Source organism: Sciurus vulgaris, assembly GCF_902686455.1.
Source record: "Sciurus vulgaris genome assembly, chromosome: 10".
NCBI classification, from domain to species: domain Eukaryota; kingdom Metazoa; phylum Chordata; class Mammalia; order Rodentia; family Sciuridae; genus Sciurus; species Sciurus vulgaris.
In genome coordinates this window covers 76,051,579-76,057,181 of record NC_136470.1, presented here as the reverse complement: position 1 = coordinate 76,057,181, position 5,603 = coordinate 76,051,579, and the positions used below count along the sequence as shown (strand labels likewise).

General features: G+C 43.7%; 1 pseudogene across 1 annotated transcript; it reads right to left on the bottom strand.

Annotated features, from left to right (window-relative positions):
• Nucleotides 1–2,233: 2,233 nt before the first annotated feature.
• LOC306638285 (homeobox protein TGIF2-like) lies at nucleotides 2,234–3,404 on the bottom strand (annotated as a pseudogene). The gene has a single exon. The product of its transcript is annotated as a homeobox protein TGIF2-like (transcript).
• Nucleotides 3,405–5,603: the final 2,199 nt, after the last annotated feature.

Genomic DNA, 5,603 nt, shown 5'->3' with positions numbered 1-5,603 from the left:
TATCTCTTCTTCTCTGTTTATTTATTTATGTCATCATAGACTCATCTGTATTTGACATATACTTTTCCTCCATTTTTTCATTTAACATTGAAAGATTTTCCCCATGACCCTTGTAACCATCTTTTCTCCAAACCCTTAGTGTTCCATTTTATTGTTTTGCAGCAGAATGCCCAACATAAATTAATTGCAAATACAAAGAGAAACAGGTGGTTAAGTACAAATGGAGACACGATTCTTTTCTTTTAAACAAATAGTTAAACAGAACTAGGAGTTCTACAAGTGTCTGGACTCTAGGCCTGTGTGGTGGTGTCTTACCCAAACTAATGTCATGACCCCCATCCCCACTAATCAATACATGGAATCAGGGTGACAGAGGTAAAACGTGGTCACAATGAGCCCCTTTTCAAGAGCCTTCCCCAGTCCTCTACAGACTAAGATCTGGTCAGGACAAAAACAACTGGAATTTCTCGAATCTCAACAGTTTATAATATTTAAGTATTCACGGTTCTTTTGGTTCTCTGATAACCATCATTTTATGTTTGCATCTATTTTCAGATATTTTCCATTATTACCTTTTTATTCTTTTTTTTTAAATAAACAAAAACAACAATTTTATTTGACAAAAGACAAAAACAAAGTTATTTACAGTAGTTTTTTGCTCAAATAATTCAATGGGACAACTGTGCTTTATCCTCCAGCTTTATCTTACAACCACACCCAAGCAGAGCTGTCCCAGCCACAGAGGCCCCCTTTACGAAAGCAGGGTTGCCAGACAGAGTTCAGCTTGGCTCCCTCACCCCTTCCCAGTTCAGAGCACTGTAGGAAAGGAAAATCCCACCCAGCCCGATACACTGAGTCACCTACTACAGGTGTCCTCCATCAGCTCCATCAGAGCTGGGCTCACGGACACTGCTGGGGTGGAAGAGGTGGAAGCACAGCTGCTTCAGCTAACCTCGAAGCTGCCATGTTGACCTTCCTCAACTCGGTCCCACAAGGGTGAAGATGCCCAATTCCCTGCAGCAAAGAGGCCAGAGGGAGGCAGAACAGAGAGCCTAGGCAACTTGCCCATCTACAAAGGGCAAAACTCCCTTTCTGTAAGTAACCTATTCCCATGCCCACTGCAAGGGATGGGCCAAGTCACTCAGGAGAGGTAGGGGAGCCTCCCTGAGGGTGTCAGGGATCTTCTGAGGAAGGACAAAACGTATGCCCTTGCCATGGCCAAGTCAGTCAACACCCAGGAACCCCTTCCCCTCACGCCCAACCTGGTAATATCAGGAATACAACAGGCCAGGGCTCCTGGCCTGTCTTTTGGCCCAGTAACAATATTATTCAGAACAAAAATATTTTGGCTGATAAAAACTAGGATTAGTGTTTCTTAAGGTATATAAAGATGCGGTATACTGCTGTTGAACACTATCAGCAATGAAACAGCAAAATATAAAGGGTGGGTGGTGAGGACCAAATGTGATGTTTCACTGGGAAACTCAGGCAAGGCCCTTGCAACTCCAGTTTAAAGAAAGGTGAAGCAAAGACAAAACTACCAGGCCCACTGCAGGAAATTCCCTGCTTCCTCCAGGAATAACTTCCTACCACCTTTGTGGAAAAAACTGCCTGTTGTAGTAGCTAGAAGGGCTTCCTGACCAGCAGATGGCTCACTGCTCCCCAAGTGGAGATGCTGGGAGCTTCTAATATTCCAGTCCCAAGTTCGTAAAGGAATCTCAAAACTGAGGCTGCAGAACAAAGCCTTCAAGAAAAAAGGGAAAATATTAACAAGGCACTTAAAAAAAAAAAAAAAAAAGGTCCATTGCTTCAATCTAACTTACTCCCCCACCCCCACCCCAAAACAGTAAAAACAAAAATCTCTGGTTTTATCACCCTTCTCTACTCCATGTCTAGGTTGAGTCAGGTTGTCCTAGACTCTCCCTTGGCTGTGACTATGCCCTTCTGTGCCTGACGCAAAAAACCAATGCCAAATTTCTTTTTCTGCTCCAAACAGCTTTTTGGTAAACCAAAGGAACAACAGAACAACCATTTGGAATTTCTCATCATGCAGAGATTCTGCTGGTCCCCTGAATAAAAATACTCCTTCCTTGTACGACAACCCCAGTTGCAGCGGTAGATCATTCCCAGGGGAGGATCAGACTCCTTCTTTCATCTTGCAAAGCACTCTCATTCCCCACACCTGGGCTAACTGCTGCCATTAACACAAACCACAGCAAAACAGGGAAAACAGTTTAGCAAAAATCTAAACATTCAACTGGAGTTGGTGCTGTTACATGTGCTGGGTCCCTCTTTTCTTTTGCCCACACTTATGAATTTGGAATGTCCACACCTGGTTTGACAAAGAGGCACAGCTCAGGAGCAGCATGAACCCAGCACAGGTCTGAACTTGGCAGGTTTCCTGAGCACAGCCTAGGAAAGCAGGCTGGAACAAAGGGTCCCAAGGATTCTCTGGAGGAGCAGTAGCACCATGCCTATCTCCCATCTCTTGGTCTCATCACTGAGGAGGACTGGAGACAGTCAGCAGAGGTCCCTGTCAAATGCAGTGATGCCAGCTGGCATCTTCTGGCTGAAGACTTCTGGACAGAGGAGATGATCCGATGCTTGGCAGTGATCCATAGAAAACCCTCTGTATGGAAGGGAAGAGAACCAGGAACCTGGAACAACTGGCTTGAGCCTTGAGCACCCCTGGTGGCAGATGCCTACTTGGGGTTCTCAGAAACTAAAGGGATGGGAGTGTGCAGCCATGGGGGTGCTGGGTCCTGCTGCTTCTGAAGCTCCATCTCTGCAGTGCCACGTCCACCAGCAGCTGGAAGTTGCTGAAGTCCTCCTTGTCCTGCTCTTGGGGGTGTGGGCAGTGGTGTGTTGAAGAGTCCACCTGTGAGGCTTCCAGCCTCAGCCCTGATCAGCAGGGCAAGTGTACTACCAGGGGTCACTAGGGGCTTGGGGGACTCCAGCTCCCCCTGTGGGAAGGGGGCTGCTTGCTTCTCCCCCTGGCATGTGTGGAGTGGCATGGAGCACAGAGACAAAGAGAGCACATTGGTGGGAGCAGGTACAGATACAGCCAGCACTGAGGGGCTGTTACCACCGGGCAGGGCCACTTCTGCGACTTTACCGCCACGGCGGGAAATGGTGAACTGAATAGGGTCCTTGCCATCCTTCCGAAGCGTGTCTGCAAGAAGCCACCGCCAGGAGTTGATGAACCACTTACATATCTGCAGCACTGAGAGGTTGGTTTGTCCAGAAAGGCTCAGCTTCTCCTGCTCTGAGGGGTAAGCGTTGTAGCGGTGCAAATACACCCAGTCCCGGAGAATCTTCACGGATTCCCCTTGGGCAGGTTGCCCATGCCTCTTGCCTGCCAGGGAGAGGAGGCTTTCATCCTCACCCAGATCACTGTCCAACATGGTGCCTAGGGGCTAGGCCAGACCTTAGGTGAGCTTTTCCTGGCGGCTTTCGGGCCCTCGCGGCCTCTGGCAGGGTGCGGGGCACCCGGGGGACACGCCCATATTATTATTCTTATAATGACACAGTAAATAGTTCTTGAAACAATGTTCTATATATTCTTAATTATAATGTTATATAATTTATTATATATATTTTAATTTTATTTTTATTGTGAACAAATGGGATACATGTTGTTTCTGTTTGTACATGGAGTAACGGCATACCATTTGCGTAATCAAACATTTACATAGGGTAATGATGTTTGATTCATTCTGTTATTTTTTCCTCCCCCCCACCCCTCCCACCCCTCTTTTCCCTCTATACAGTCCCTACTTCCTCCTACAGTCCTCTTGCCCCGCTCCCACCCCCCATTATGTGTCATCATCTGCTTATCAGTGAGATCATTGTCTTTGGTTTTTTGAGATATGATTATCTCACTTAGCATGATATTCTCCAATTTCATCCATTTGCCTGCAAATACCATAATTTTATTATTCTTTATGGCTGAGTAATATTCCATTGTATATATATACCACAGTTTCTTTATCCATTCATCAATTGAAGGACTTCTAGGTTGGTTCCACAGTCTGGCTATTGTGAATTGAGCAGCTGTGAACATTGATGTGGCTATATCTCTGTAGTATGCTGATTTTAAGTCCTTTGGGTATAGGCCAAGGAGTGGGATAGCTGAATCAAATGGTGGGTCCATTCCAAGTTTTCTAAGGAATCTCCACACTGCTTTCCAGAGTGGCTGCACTAATTTGCAGCCCCACCAGCAATGTATGAGTGTACCTTTTTCTCCACATCCTCGCCAACATCTATTGTTGCTTGTATTCTTGATAATCGTCTAATTCTTGATAATCTAATTAGGGTGGGATGGAATCTTAGGGTAGTTTTGATTTGCATTTCTCTTATTACTAAAGATGTTGAATATTTTTTCATGTTTGTTGATTGCTTGTAGATCTTCTTCTGTGAAGTGTCTGTTCATATCCTTAGCCCATTTGTTGATTGGGTTATTTGTATTCTTGGTGTAGAGTTTTTTGAGTTCTTTATATATTCTGGAAATTAGTGCTCTATCTGAAGTATAAGTGGCAAAGATATTCTCCCACTCTGTAGGCTCTCTCTTCACAGTGCTGATAGTGTCCTTTGCTGAGAAAAGCTATTTAGTTTGAATCTATCCCAGTTGTTGATTCTTCTCTTATTTCTTGTGCTATGGGAGTCCTGTTAAGGAAGTCTGATCCTAAGCCAACAAGGTGAAGATTTGGACCTACTTTTTCTTCTGTAAGATGCAAGGTCTCTGGTCTGATTTCGAGGTCCTTGATCCATTGTGAGCTGATTTTTGTGCAGGGTGAGAGATAGGGTTTAGTTTCATTCTGTTTCATATGGATGTCCAGTTCTCCCAGCACCATTTGTTGAAGAGGCTATGTTTTCTCCATTGCATATTTTTGGCACCTTTGTCTAGTATTAGAAAATTGTATTTATCTGGGTTTGTGTCCGTGTCCTCTATTCTGTACCATTGATCTTCCTGTCTATTTTGGTGCCAATACCATGCTATTTTTGTTACTATTGCTTTGTAGTATAGTTGAAGTTCTGGTATTGCGATACCCCCTGCTTCATCCTTCCTGCTAAGGATTGTTTATCTATTCTGAGTTTCTTATTCTTCCAGATGAATTGCATGATTGCTTGCTCTATTTCTGTAAGGTACATCATTGGGATTTTAATTGGAATTGCATTGAATCTGTATAGCACTTTTGGTAGTATGGCCATTTTGACAATATTAATTCTGCCTATCCAAGAACATGGGAGATCTTTCCATCTTCTAAAGTCTTCCTCAATTTCTTTCTTCAATGTTTTGTAGTTTTCATTGTAGAGATCTTTTACCTCTTTGATTAGATTGATACCCAAGTATTTTATTTTTTTTGAGGCAATTGCAAATGGAGTTGTTTTCCTCATTTCCCTTTCAGCTGTTTCATTGCTTGCATATAAAAATGCTGTATATTTATGCATGTTGATTTTATTGCCTGCTATTTTGCTGAATTCATTGATGAGGTCTAGAAGTTTTCTGGAGGAGGTTTTTGGATCCTCTAAATAGAGAATCATGTCATCCGCAAATAGTGACAGCTTAAGTTCCTCTTTTCCTATTTGTATCCCTTTAATTT